The sequence below is a fragment of the Triticum urartu genome, unplaced genomic scaffold (genome assembly GCF_056163025.1).
Source record: "Triticum urartu cultivar PI428250 unplaced genomic scaffold, HENAU_Tu73 scaffold2, whole genome shotgun sequence".
Classification (NCBI taxonomy): Eukaryota; Viridiplantae; Streptophyta; class Magnoliopsida; order Poales; family Poaceae; genus Triticum; species Triticum urartu.
In genome coordinates this window covers 17001545-17014876 of record NW_028260368.1, presented here as the reverse complement: position 1 = coordinate 17014876, position 13332 = coordinate 17001545, and the positions used below count along the sequence as shown (strand labels likewise).

The following is a 13332-nucleotide window of genomic DNA, read 5'->3' as shown; positions in this document are numbered from 1 at the left end:
AGAAAGTTTGACTTTACTTCGATTTAGAATAGCGTGCTTACTTTAATTTCTCAAAATAATTTGAGGGTTCTTTTTTATTTCGGATCGGAGTAGTATAATTGCTAGAAAATTCAGTATTTCATTGTGGAATTCTAAAATAAAGTAAGTCCCTTTTTTAAGTACATGCCAATCTAGTTATCCACCTCTCCCCATATCCATGCTTTTCTTTTATCGTAATTTCACTTGGGTACGCCAAGATAGTCAGGTTATACTCTATATCAGAGCAAATTTCCTTTTTTTATTCAAGATATTTAATTTAATACTTTGAAAAATTAAAGCATGATTCCCCATAGAGATATGTACATAAAGGGGATCTTTGGATAATAATGCTGTTCGGACCTAAAGTTTACCTATACACGGATTAAGCATAAAGCCATAATATTTTATTATGCCATTGAAGGGGGGGGAGATAATACCGATTTAAGAGTAGTTCACTACTGCAATAAAAAAAAGAGAATTCTAGTTAACGGTTCCAATTTATTCTGAATTTTGCAGCCTGTGAATAGAAATCCACTTTTTCTTCTTTTTCATCTCAATAGAAAGAAATGGGAAGTTTTATTGTGTTAACAATGTATGTTTTAAGATAGAATCTATCGAGGAGAATAATAGAAACTGGATCAAAAAAAGCAGGAATAGATTTTTTGAAAAAGATTGGAAAAAAGTAAGTAGAATTATATTCAAAATAAAAGGGGCTTTTCGTAAGAAAACGTGGATGAATACTTGCTGTTTTCTAGATTTTTGATCGGATTTTTTGGCGGCATGGCCAAGCGGTAAGGCAGGGGACTGCAAATCCTTTATCCCCAGTTCAAATCTGGGTGCCGCCTGATCAATAAAATACTTAGGTTTTTTTTATAGTGCTGATCGAATTCGATAAATTTTTACTTCGCATAAGTTCGGGCAAGAGAGTAACTGGGCCTGCCGATACTGGGTTTAGAGAAACCATACCATAGTTCTATCCTCAAACTAGGGTTAGGGTTTGTTTTGACGGTAGTGGCCAAAATGGTTATCAATAGGGGTGAGGTAGTGTTTCCTTATTCTTTTATTATATGAATTTGAATTGGTTCTTAATTGAGATTCGATTTGATAATTTTAAAATACGAGGATAAGATGTCAGAAATCTTGGTATCCAAAGAAAGGTCCCTAAGGGGCATTCTTTTTTTTTTTCAATCTAAGATTCAAGAAGGGACTCCACGAAAGAATATCAAGACTTACTAATTATTATACATTTTTTTATCGTACATCTTATGTTACCTACATACACTAAAGTAAGGACTACTTAATTCTAACGAGAATCAGATTAAATAGGTCGATCAAAAATCAATTTAGGAGTTGTATTATGGATAAAATCTCTTCATTCTTTCATAGAATGATACAAAGCAAGGCTGCAGGGTTTAGGTCAAAAATAAACATTAGGTAAGGTAGGTATCCAATAAATATTTATCTATCGATAATTTTATGGTATATTCGGGCGTCCTTTGCTTAAAAAAAAAAAAAAGAGTAACAAAAGGAATAAAAAATCTTCCTATTCCCGCTTCTTCTATTCAGGACATCATTCCCGTACTCTTTCTTTTTTAAGGAAAAAAGGGCTATAGTATCTCGTATTTTTAATGCTCTCTAATTCTACCAGAATTCCTATAAGAATTTGTTAGGAGTAAATTCCTTGAACTGATTGATCCATGGCCTTAGGGCGGAATCCCTTTTTGACTCTGTACCCTTGATTCCACTATGATTATTGATCAATAGTAGAATAATCCCTTCATAGAAATAGGAGACATAATTTAGATGGATATAGTAAGTCTCGCTTGGGCTGCTTTAATGGTAGTCTTTACATTTTCTCTTTCACTAGTAGTATGGGGAAGGAGTGGACTCTAGGGATACTACTAATTGATTAAGTAATCAAATTGTTGTATCAATTCTTTTCTTTAATGGATCATTTTGCATTAATCATTTTGTCAAACGTTATTCTTTAATCTTTTTCTTTAGTTTTGTTTCACTCCTGTAAGAAACTCTTGTATTGTAAGTTGTAATGTAAGAAAGAGCCATTATACCAATTCAGAATTTCTACTAGAAATGACGAATGGTTAAAAAAAGTTCTATACATAAGAAAATTAGACTTTCTTCCACGGAACTATTCACGGCATATCACACATTTTCCATTTCCTTTTACTTTTTACTATAGTCTATTCTTCATATTATTTTTCTTTCCTTCCATGGATTCTTTGGTCAAGAATTGTCTTAGATTTTTTTATTTTGACCTGATTGAAATTAAGTGGATGCAATGAAAAAAGAAATTGAATTAGACTACTTAACTATTTCAATCTACTAATCTATTCTATGTAGATTCAAAGATAATATAATAGAAAGAATCTAAAGTGTCGTAGAAAAAACTATATGTAGTTCTTTCTACCACACTTTAAGATTCCAACCAGATCCTTTCATTTAAGACTTGGATTTTTTTTATTTAATCCCTTTTTAATTTCTTCAATGATTAATTGGAATTCCAATTAATTATTTTGGCTGACTGTTTTTACATAAATAATAAGTAAAAAAGAAGTAGGAACTAGAATGAACAGTGCAGTAGCAATAAATGCGAGAATATTGACTTCCATAACCTCTTTATTTTTTATTTTCACAATAACTCGGGATGTAATCCCATGGAGAGGAAAAAGGGGTATCTTGTAAATTCAAGGGTAGGGCTTGCATTCTGATAATACTGAATCAATTCAATATTATGAATATCGGATCTATCAAATCAATTCATGGATGAGAGTTATATTTCACGGATGAGAGTTATATAGTATAACATAGGAAGATCCTCTATCCACACTAAGACCAAAATGGGTTTTTTGATTGGATTAGGAATTCCCTCTTTTTTAATCCTTTTCTACTTTTTCTTTTCTATATCTCTAACCCACGAGCTTTCTTAATCTTATACTTTCTTAATCTTATACAATTTCCCTTCCTTTTTCTTATAGTATATACATACAATTATGTATGTATTATATGACCAACTTTCACTTTCTATGGGTCACATAGACATCCAAATAAGCAGTAGAAGTGAGATGGGGAAAAGAGGTCTGAAATAAAAAGGGAATACGATTTATGTATGGATTCCGGTAAAATACCGGTACTCTATTCCATAAGAGTGGAATAGGAAATTAAGATGAGGATGGTATCATCATAAAGAAAGATAGAGTAATATAATATCCTAAATTCTACTAATCCACATATCGTATGTGTGTCTTTCTTTATCGATTGGGAGTAGTGAAAAAAAAATTCCTATATGCCCTCCCTCCCTCTTTAATGAGAGATGCAAAATAAAAAAGTGAAGTAAGGGTGCCCTGTGGGTATTTGATCTTGCTCCCTGCCCCTTTTTTTCATGGAAAAAGGAAATATCAATTTCTCCATTCATTGAACCCTAGTTCGGGACTGACGGGGCTCGAACCCGCAGCTTCCGCCTTGACAGGGCGGTGCTCTGACCAATTGAACTACAATCCCCGCGGGGTGTATGGCATACCCATTCTTAAATAGAACCATAAGAAGATTCGATTCGTCTTTCGTACTCTAAGAAATAGACGAATCATATACTACATACCCACATATTATATTATACGTGGGTATAGTGAGAGTGACATAACTAGTATGTCGTGATTTTTTATCACTAAAAATGGATAATAATCCAGCCTTCAATAAGAAAAACTCTTTTGTTTGTAAGAAAGGAATGAGAGAGATATGGATTAGAAAAAAAAATTTCCCTTTTTTCTTTATCTTTTATTTCTATAGATCAGACATTTTATTTTATGGAAGAAAAACAAAAGGATTTAGTTCATACTCACGAAGCCCTAGATTTTTGGTTTGGGCCGAGCTGGATTTGAACCAGCGTAGACATTGTCAACGAATTTACAGTCCGTCCCCATTAACCACTCGGGCATCGACCCAGGAAGAATTTATTCTAGGGTTTTTGCTAATCTATGATTAACCTCCTTTCATAATACTCCCTACCCCCAGGGGAAGTCGAATCCCCGCTGCCTCCTTGAAAGAGAGATGTCCTGAACCACTAGACGATAGGGGCATCACTAGACGATAGGGCCATATACAACCGCTCGTGATTATACTATAATCATAGTATGAGCAGTTTTTTGGAATTGTCAATATACTCGAAAAGTATAAATAGATCCAAAGCAAAGAGTTTTTCCAACTTTTCTGTTATGTTTTCATCTAGGATTTTTTTTAGTTGATCGTTATAGATTAATTCTCCGTGCTTCATTTAGTGTTCATACCAAAAATGCATCCATCCCGCACTAAGTCATAAAATTCTCTAAAAATATAGAGAAAGTTTCAAAAACAAAGAAAAAAAGTGAATCAATTTAGTAGAAAAGTACTCTATCAGATTCGAACCAACGACTTACGTCTTAGCACGAGATTACTCTACCACTAATTTAAAAAGCCCTTTATCGGATTTGAACCGATGACTTATGCCTTACCATGGCATTACTCTACCACTGAGTTAAAAGGGCTTTTTATTTAATTCAAAAATTAGCCACTTGGATTTCCCATTATGGGTCTACTGCATAATGTACATATTATATATATAATATATAGAGATAGAGAGAGAGACATTATGTAGAGATTGTATATGTATATATCGATATCTTGAGAGCTCAAAATAAAATTAATAAAAAAAAACATACCCTACATAACATATCCAACTCTTCTTGGTTCAGGGTTTTCCGTTTCCGAAGACTAGTAAAATAGGCGGATTCTGGAACCCCAAGGATTCAACGGTATATGGATATGGAAAATATAAGATTTCCGATCCTAGCGGGAAAAGGCGGGGAACAGATACCCAATAGGATATAGGATCCTTGGGAGGAACTTTTGGTAATGGCCTTGATCCTCTATGCTATTTTTTATGTGTTCTTAGTTCTATTGAACTTTTTGCATTCTTTTAAACAAGAATCTAATAAACTAGAATTGAGTCAGTGGAAAAAAGGAGAGAGAGGAAAGTGTTAAATGGAGAGAGTCGACTAATCAGAGACTTTTAGGATCTTCTTTACATCAGGTAAATCTGTCGGCCCTGTCCGTTTTTTTCTTTAAGTTACGACTCTTTGCTGCTTACTTCTATCAAGCCATAGGGAAAGTCTATGATGAATTTGGAAAACTCATCTCACTCTTACTCTATGGCTCGGACTTAATGGGGGAAGAAAACATCTTCCATAATTTCTTTTTTGTTCAATTCTGGACAAAAAAGAAAAGGAAAAAAGGAATTTATAGGGACAGTGTTACCCCCTATATCCCCTAGTTTATATTGTAGGAATAATAAAACAATTTAGCAGTCTGACACACTTACGTCCTTGCAAAGTAAATAATTATTATTGTAGTCGTAACCGTAGAATAGGATCCTAATCAAAATAAATACATTTGGTTCAGGCGCTATTAGCATGGTAAGAAAAGATTTTTTTTACAGACCAGAGGGGCTATCTAAATCCTAAAGTAAAGGCGAGCGATCGAAGTAGAAGTACCAACGGCTCAGTGTCATGAACCTTCTCCATCTGATTCAATAAGGGGGAATTAGCCTTCTTGTCAAATGGCTATCCTTGACAAAGGGTACCATTTATACCATAATCTACAATGTAGCGGGTATAGTTTAGTGGTAAAAGTGTGATTCGTTCTATTAATAACTGAATTTGAAATGATATACTTAAGGCATCCTTAAGTTTTTTATTTTTATATTCCGATGAAAACTTTAGTTCTTATAAAGGATTAAATCCTTTTCCTCTCAATAGCATATTGAGGAAGAATATACATTCTGGCGATTTGTATCCAAAGACTAATTTAAATTGCATCCAAAATAAAAATAGGATTATGAGTACAGAGTCGCGAAGCATAATTTTGCATTGGATTAAGTATTCCAATTTTGAAAATATGAGTAAAGGATCTATGGATGAAGATACAAAAAAGTTGATTTCCAATCGTAACTAAATCTTCTTAAAATAAGGAATAAGGAAGCCAAATAGCTAAAAAACGATAGTTTTGGTTTACTAGAACCATCCGCATATTGTTTCAGCTCGGTGGAAACCCAATTCTTTTCCTCAGGATCTCTTGAATGAAATTAGGGAACGAAGTAAGTAGATTAGATGAATTTAGATAGAATTTCTATCTCCTACTCTATAAGGATCATCTAGAAAGCGGAGAGCTTTGGTTCCATTCAAATAGAAAAGCTGACATAGATGTTAAGTGGTGAGAATATCCATAAAGGAGCCGAATGAAATCAAAATTTCATGTTCGGTTTTGAATTAGAGACGTTAAAAATAATCAACCAACGTCGACTATAACCCCTAGCCTTCCAAGCTAACGATGCGGGTTCGATTCCCGCTACCCGCTCCATTCTGTATAAAAGGAGTATTCTATTTGTCTAGACATGTTAGAGGCTTGTATTCAAGCCTTTTTTGTCCACCAGTTTCTGGTACTCCAGAGCGGAGTAGAGCAGTTTGGTAGCTCACGAGGCTCATAACCTTGAGGTCACGGGTTCGATTCCCGTCTCCGCACTTAGCAGTCTGTATAAAAGGACTATTCTATTTCTCTAGATATGTATGGTAGAGGGGCGTATCCAACCCTTTTTTATTCATTAGTTCCCGGCCCTAGAGGGCAAAATTGAGCAGTTTGCGAAGTCACTTGCCTTCAAAAAAAGAAGGCGCAAGGCCTCTCCCTACCCTGCAGAAAATAAAAATGAAACGAAAGGGACAGTCTACCTCTCCCTTCCCTTTAAAAAAAGTTTGCCCGTTGTTTGTCTCAGTTAATACCCAATTTTTGGAGCTCTGTTGGCGAGTTCTATTTCTGCCTCTGGAGCGCCCTCTTTTTTTGAGTGGGATGCAAAGGAAGGGTAAGATAGTAAGGGATACGGCACTAGACTAACACCTAATTAATACTTAATTTAATATAAGTAGTTAAACAGTTAACTAGACTAAACTTTTTATCATAGTACTTTGATAAATTAAGCGGGCGAGCGGCGGGAATCGAACCCGTATCTTCTCCTTGGCAAGGAGATATTTTACCATTGAACTACGCTCGCTACGGTATATATTTTATAGCGTATATCCGCCTGGGTCGACCTTCTATGTCTGGGTCGACCGTTTCATTTCATTTTCTATTATATTAGAGTTTTCCTTTTTTTATTATCTGTCAATGAATATTCTAATGGGAATGGAATTTCATAATACTGAAAGAGAAGAGCTAGCAATTCGGAACGCAAATTGCGTTTTAATACGTCTCACTATTCTAATTTTTTAGAAGAAATGGCCTTTATTATTTCTTTTTTATGGGGTTAATAAATATTAACCAAATTTCATTTAAGAAATGAGAGAATTCAGAATAGCTACGAGAAAGACTAGTCCAATCCATAATGATGTACCGGAAAATACAACATTTTTATTATTTGACCAACCATCAGGAGAAGCAAATACAAGGGGTACACTAATTACTAAGACTGAGGAAGTCGCAATTAATGCAAAAACAGCTAATTGGAAAGCAATAGTCATATTTCTAATCCTCCAAGCTACCATCAAATAAAGTTGACTACATATTTGATCCCTCACTTAAACCAAAATTGTAAAAAAATACAAGAAGTAGGAGGGGTTTAATCATGAATCCATTGATTCTTCTCTTTAATTCAAATTTATTACTTAAACCGCTTTTTTATTTGGATATGGGGGTGAGAAGAGATTATTTACTCTTTATTTCACAAGCGGGTATAGCGGATCCTGTATCCGTGTATACAGTATACAGAGATATATCGAAAAGGAACTTGTATCTGATATCTTTCTAGAGGCTAATAAATCTTTTTATTTTTTATATGGCTATGTTCTATTTGTAGGAGTAAAATAAGGATTAGGCTGTGGAGAGATGGCTGAGTGGTTGATAGCTCCGGTCTTGAAAACCGGTATAGTTCTAGGAACTATCGAGGGTTCGAATCCCTCTCTCTCCTTTTGCTTATTGAATACGTTTGTTTCTTTCATTTTTATTTATTTTTTTTTTCTGTCCCTTATCTTTCTTTCATAAAAAGGAATGAATGGCTCGGCTAGATGGAATAACCGAGCCAGAACAGAAAAAAAGTAGAACAGGTATAAATAAGAAAATCTTAGTTAAGAGGGTTCATGTAAAGAACAGGTTCCAAATCACGATCGATTCCCTTTTCAAAACCTGCTGCAGCAGCTCGGGCTCTTCCTGCATGCCATAAATGGCCCACAAAAAAGAAGAATCCTAGAACAAAATGAGAAGTTGATAACCAACTTCTAGGAGAGACATAATTAACTGCATTGATCTCGGTAGCTACGCCACCCACGGAATTTAAAGAGCCTAAAGGAGCGTGGGTCATATATTCTGCTGAGCGTCGTTCTTGCCAAGGTTGTATGTCTTTTTTCAACCTACTCAAGTCCAAACCGTTGGGGCCCCTTAGAGGTTCTAACCATGGAGCACGAAGGTCCCAAAAACGCATAGTTTCCCCTCCAAAGATAACCTCCCCAGTTGGGGAACGCATTAGATATTTACCTAAACCTGTGGGTCCTTGAGCGGATCCCACATTAGCTCCAAGACGCTGGTCTCTAACTAGAAAAGTAAATGCTTGAGCTTGAGAAGCTTCTGGCCCGGTGGGTCCATAAAACTCACTCGGATAAGCTGTATTATTGAACCATACAAAACAACAAGCGATAAAACCAAAGACAGATAAAGCAGCTAAACTATAAGACAAGTAAGCTTCTCCAGACCATACAAATGCACGGCGAGCCCATGCGAAGGGTTTGGTTAAAATATGCCAAATTCCGCCAAATACACAAATAAAACCCAACCATACATGCCCACCAATTATATCTTCTAAATCATCTACACTAACAATCCACCCTTCTCCACCAAAAGGAGATTTTAGTAAATAACCAAATATAACACTGGGACTAAGGGTCAAATTGGTAATTTTTCTTACATCTCCCCCCCCAGGGGCCCAGGTATCATATACACCGCCAAAATAAAGAGCCTTGAGTACTAGAAGAAAAGCACCTAGACCTAACAAAATTAAGTGAATACCCAAAATTGTAGTCATTTTATTTCTATCTTTCCAGACATAACCAAAGAATGGAAAAGATTCCTCAAGAGTCTCGGGTCCCAGAAGCGCGTGATAAATGCCACCGAAGCCTAAGACTGCGGAGGAAATTAGGTGAAGTACGCCAGATACAAAGTACGGAAAAGTATCTAGAACTTCCCCCCCTGGCCCTACTCCCCAACCTAGAGTAGCTAAGTGTGGAAGTAAAATCAACCCTTGTTCATACATGGGCTTTTCTGGTACGAAATGGGCCACTTCAAATAGGTTCATTGCTCCGGCCCAGAATACGATTAATCCGGCATGAGCTACATGAGCTCCAAGCAGTTTACCGGACAAATTGATAAGTCTGGCATTCCCAGCCCACCAAGCAAAGCCGGTGGTTTCTTGGTCACGACCAGCTAAAACGAAAGTTCCATTAAAGAGCGTTTCCACGTGGTAGAACCTCCTCAGGGAATATAAGATTTTCATGAGGCTGATCCTGAGCTGCCATCCACGCACGAATACCCTCGTTTAAAAGAATATTTTTGGTGTAGAAAGTCTCAAATTCAGGATCTTCCGCTGCACGGATTTCCTGGGAAACAAAGTCATAGGCACGTAAGTTCAGAGCCAAGCCAACTACGCCAATAGCACTCATCCATAAACCGGTGACGGGTACAAATAGCATAAAGAAATGTAACCAACGTTTATTGGAAAAAGCAACACCAAAGATTTGGGACCAAAAGCGGTTAGCAGTGACCATTGAATAAGTTTCTTCAGCTTGAGTTGGGTTAAAAGCACGGAAGGTATTTGCACCATCACCGTCCTCAAATAGAGTGTTTTCTACGGTCGCTCCATGAATAGCGCATAGCAGAGCCGCACCTAATACTCCGGCAACTCCCATCATATGAAATGGGTTCAACGTCCAATTATGAAATCCTTGGAAGAAAAGGATGAATCGAAATATCGCTGCTACGCCAAAACTCGGCGCAAAGAACCAACCAGATTGCCCCAGTGGATAAATAAGGAATACAGAAACAAAAACAGCAATTGGACCAGAGAATGAGATTGCATTATAAGGCCGCAATTGAACAGACCGAGCAAGTTCAAATTGGCGTAACATGAAACCTATTAGTGCAAAAGCCCCGTGGAGAGCTACAAAAGTCCATAGACCGCCTAATTGACACCAACGAGTAAAATCTCCTTGTGCTTCGGGCCCCCATAGTAGCAACAAAGAGTGTGCTAAACTATTGGCAGGGGTAGAAACTGCTGCGGTTAAGAAATTACAACCTTCCAAATAGGAACTAGCCAATCCATGGGTATACCAAGAAGTTACAAAAGTTGTCCCTGTAAACCAACCCCCTAAAGCGAAATAAGCACAAGGAAAGAGCAATAGGCCAGACCATCCTACAAAAACGAAACGGTCCCTTCGTAACCAGTCATCCATAGTATCAAATAGATCATTTTCTTCTTTAGGAATTCTACCAAGGGCTATAGTCATAGTGATCCTCCTATTCAATTACTTCAACCATTTCCGAGCACCTCATATCACTTTCCAAGGCATATGATAGTTTTATTATCTGTGGACGATTTCTTTCTCGTTCAATGCCCTTTTTCAATGGTCTCGAAGAGAGAAATTTCCCATTTTTATCTATGGAGTCACAGTCACAACCGAGGTCGTGGTAAATCCATGAATTTGATTCGATTTGTTTTTCTTATACTATTTATTTGTTTTTCTTATACTATAGAAATAGAAATAAATTGTTTTTCTTATACTATAGAAAGAAATAAACCTTTGAATTCAGCATTATTCCAAGACTCCTATTTCAAAGTCTATCTTTTAAGGGAAAAATGCAAATAAAAGTAACCCTTCTTTTCCCATTCCCTCTCTATTGCATGGGTGGAAGAACTAAAATAATAGAGGATTCTGAAAAAAAAAAATGGACCTTCGAAATCCAATTTTATGTGTAGCGCAAAGGAGTTGCGATTTCTTCTTATTCCTATAGAACATCTAGTAACAAGAATATGAAATCGTAAATAGCGAAAAATTCTTGTCTTGCGCGGTCTAAGTCTAAGGAAATAAAAAAAATTCGCTTATACAATTTCATCTACATCGAATTTATATATCAGAATAGCGGATAGAGGCATCATTAAAGGAGTCAGGTCTACTTACTTTATGCTTCTTTCCAATTTTATGGTGGATTTGATAAGAACCCTTTTTGCTTTCTTGATAAATAATCGACAAAAAAAGCGTTTTTTTTATATAACCTGCTTGTTTTATTATAATTATAACAAGTCCTATATGGAAATGCCCGCTAAAGAGAAAATCTATTTGATTGTCTCTCGGCCAATATCGATTTTTAGAAAGAAAAAACAAGAATTTTCTTCTTTTTTTATTAACATTAAGAAAAAAGAATATAATTAAAATGGAATTGGCAATATAATTTTTATAGACTTTTGAAAGAAAAAAAAGGGGTTTTTTGCAACCGTTATTTCTTATTTCTTGCCTATATCATATCACGGAAACCTTTCGCTTTGGAACGTGGAGAGATGGCTGAGTGGACTAAAGCGGCGGATTGCTAATCCGTTGTACAATTTTTTTGTACCGAGGGTTCGAATCCCTCTCTTTCCGCTCCCTTGGATCATTTGGGACTTTCGAATTGGAAAGAATTCTGACCCCCGGATTTTCTCATAGATAAATGTACGAAACAAATCCAATAAGAAAAAAAAAAACTGAATTTTTACTCCTCGCGTCCAGGATTCCGTCCTGGGTCATTAGATAAGAATCCAAAGATAAAGAGTGAAACAAAGAATATCACTACTGTATAAACAAAAAGTTTGAGAGTAAGCATTACATAATCTCCAAGATTTTTTTTTAAGGAATAGATTACCAGTTTTTCCTTACCACACGGATCCACTAGGATGGTTTTTTTTTATACCTAAAAATGCAAAAAAGAATTCTTGAAAAAAATTGCAAGAATTCTTTTATAATAAGCACTCTTATCAATAGCAAAAATAGGGTTAGGTGGTTAGGTATTGTGTAGGTACCTTTAGGTACCTGCTCAACCTAGGTGCAGGGGAGTAGAAAGGCTGATCCAAATTTATTGCTGTAGCTACCCATTCAATGTAGAAGAATTTAAATTTTAGAATCGAAGGTTCATAATATAAAAATATAAAACTTCTCGGCTTTTACCCATTTTAAAATTTTTTTGGAATGAACACATCATTCAATTTGGCATACAGAGTACTAAAGATTTCATCGAAAACTTACAGCAGCTTGCCAAACAAAGGCTAATAGAAAAAAGAATAGAGGTATAACAGGCATAATATCCACGATTGGATTGAAAATAGCATAAGCTTCGGGTAATTTGGCAAAGAAAAAACTAGTAGGATAAAGAACAGAATTAAAACAGATACAGGTTAAACTAAGTATATTAGGCATAACAAGCATTTCATTCTTGTAGAGTAAATAATTGGATTTTTCTTGAGTTATTTTTTTAAGGGAAAGAAGGAAAAGGCAGATTCAAAATCTTTTTTCTTCGGACTTTCCCAAACACAAAATACCTCCTTGTATTCGCACTCTCAAATGAGAGTGGAATAAATTCGACTTTCATATAATATCTTAATAGAATTCCATGTAATGATCAATGCATTTTTTTGATTCTATATTATCCGCATGTGTAGAATACTAGCAAGAGAATATCCCTCCTTTTTTATGTAATTGAAATGGTATTGACGAATAACAAATAAACATACTAGTGTTTATTAGTGTCGCATAAAACCCGAAATGGGGCGTGGCCAAGTGGTAAGGCAGCGGGTTTTGGTCCCGTTACTCGGAGGTTCGAATCCTTCCGTCCCAGATTGTTTCTGATGAAACAAACGGTGAAATCATATAGTATTCCGTACGAGACAAAAGTTTATTAAAGAGAATAATGATATCTTATTCTTTCTCAGAAAACATAATAAAGTCTTAAGTCCAGTCAAATTGACTATCTTTATTTTCATGAAAAAATGGGATCTATCAAGCACATTCAGGATATGCCTCTACTATAAAATCACTTAGTCATATTTTTTTCTTCCTTTTGGTATTCGAGTTGAAGAAGTACGAGAATTCTATAACTACCAAAAACTTTCAATCTTTTCATTGGAATAGTTTATTTAGTTATTATAGTTAATTGTTTTTGGTACTGAAAAAATATATTACTACTAGAATTCTAATTCTAGTA

The 13332-nt window shown here is 35.6% G+C and overlaps 6 non-coding genes across 6 annotated transcripts; 3 read left to right on the top strand and 3 right to left on the bottom strand.

Annotated features, from left to right (window-relative positions):
• The first annotated feature begins 792 nt into the window (after positions 1-792).
• On the top strand, positions 793-863 carry TRNAC-GCA (transfer RNA cysteine (anticodon GCA)). Its single transcript has one exon. It is a non-coding gene; the product is annotated as a tRNA-Cys (tRNA).
• A 3032-nt stretch (positions 864-3895) lies between these two features.
• TRNAY-GUA (transfer RNA tyrosine (anticodon GUA)) lies at positions 3896-3977 on the bottom strand. The gene has a single exon. It is a non-coding gene; the product is annotated as a tRNA-Tyr (tRNA).
• Positions 3978-4484: 507 nt separating this feature from the next.
• TRNAT-GGU (transfer RNA threonine (anticodon GGU)) lies at positions 4485-4556 on the bottom strand. Its single transcript has one exon. It is a non-coding gene; the product is annotated as a tRNA-Thr (tRNA).
• Positions 4557-7040: 2484 nt separating this feature from the next.
• TRNAG-GCC (transfer RNA glycine (anticodon GCC)) lies at positions 7041-7111 on the bottom strand. The gene has a single exon. It is a non-coding gene; the product is annotated as a tRNA-Gly (tRNA).
• An 824-nt stretch (positions 7112-7935) lies between these two features.
• On the top strand, positions 7936-8023 carry TRNAS-UGA (transfer RNA serine (anticodon UGA)). The gene has a single exon. It is a non-coding gene; the product is annotated as a tRNA-Ser (tRNA).
• A 3627-nt stretch (positions 8024-11650) lies between these two features.
• TRNAS-GCU (transfer RNA serine (anticodon GCU)) lies at positions 11651-11738 on the top strand. Its single transcript has one exon. It is a non-coding gene; the product is annotated as a tRNA-Ser (tRNA).
• The last annotated feature ends 1594 nt before the right edge of the window (positions 11739-13332 follow it).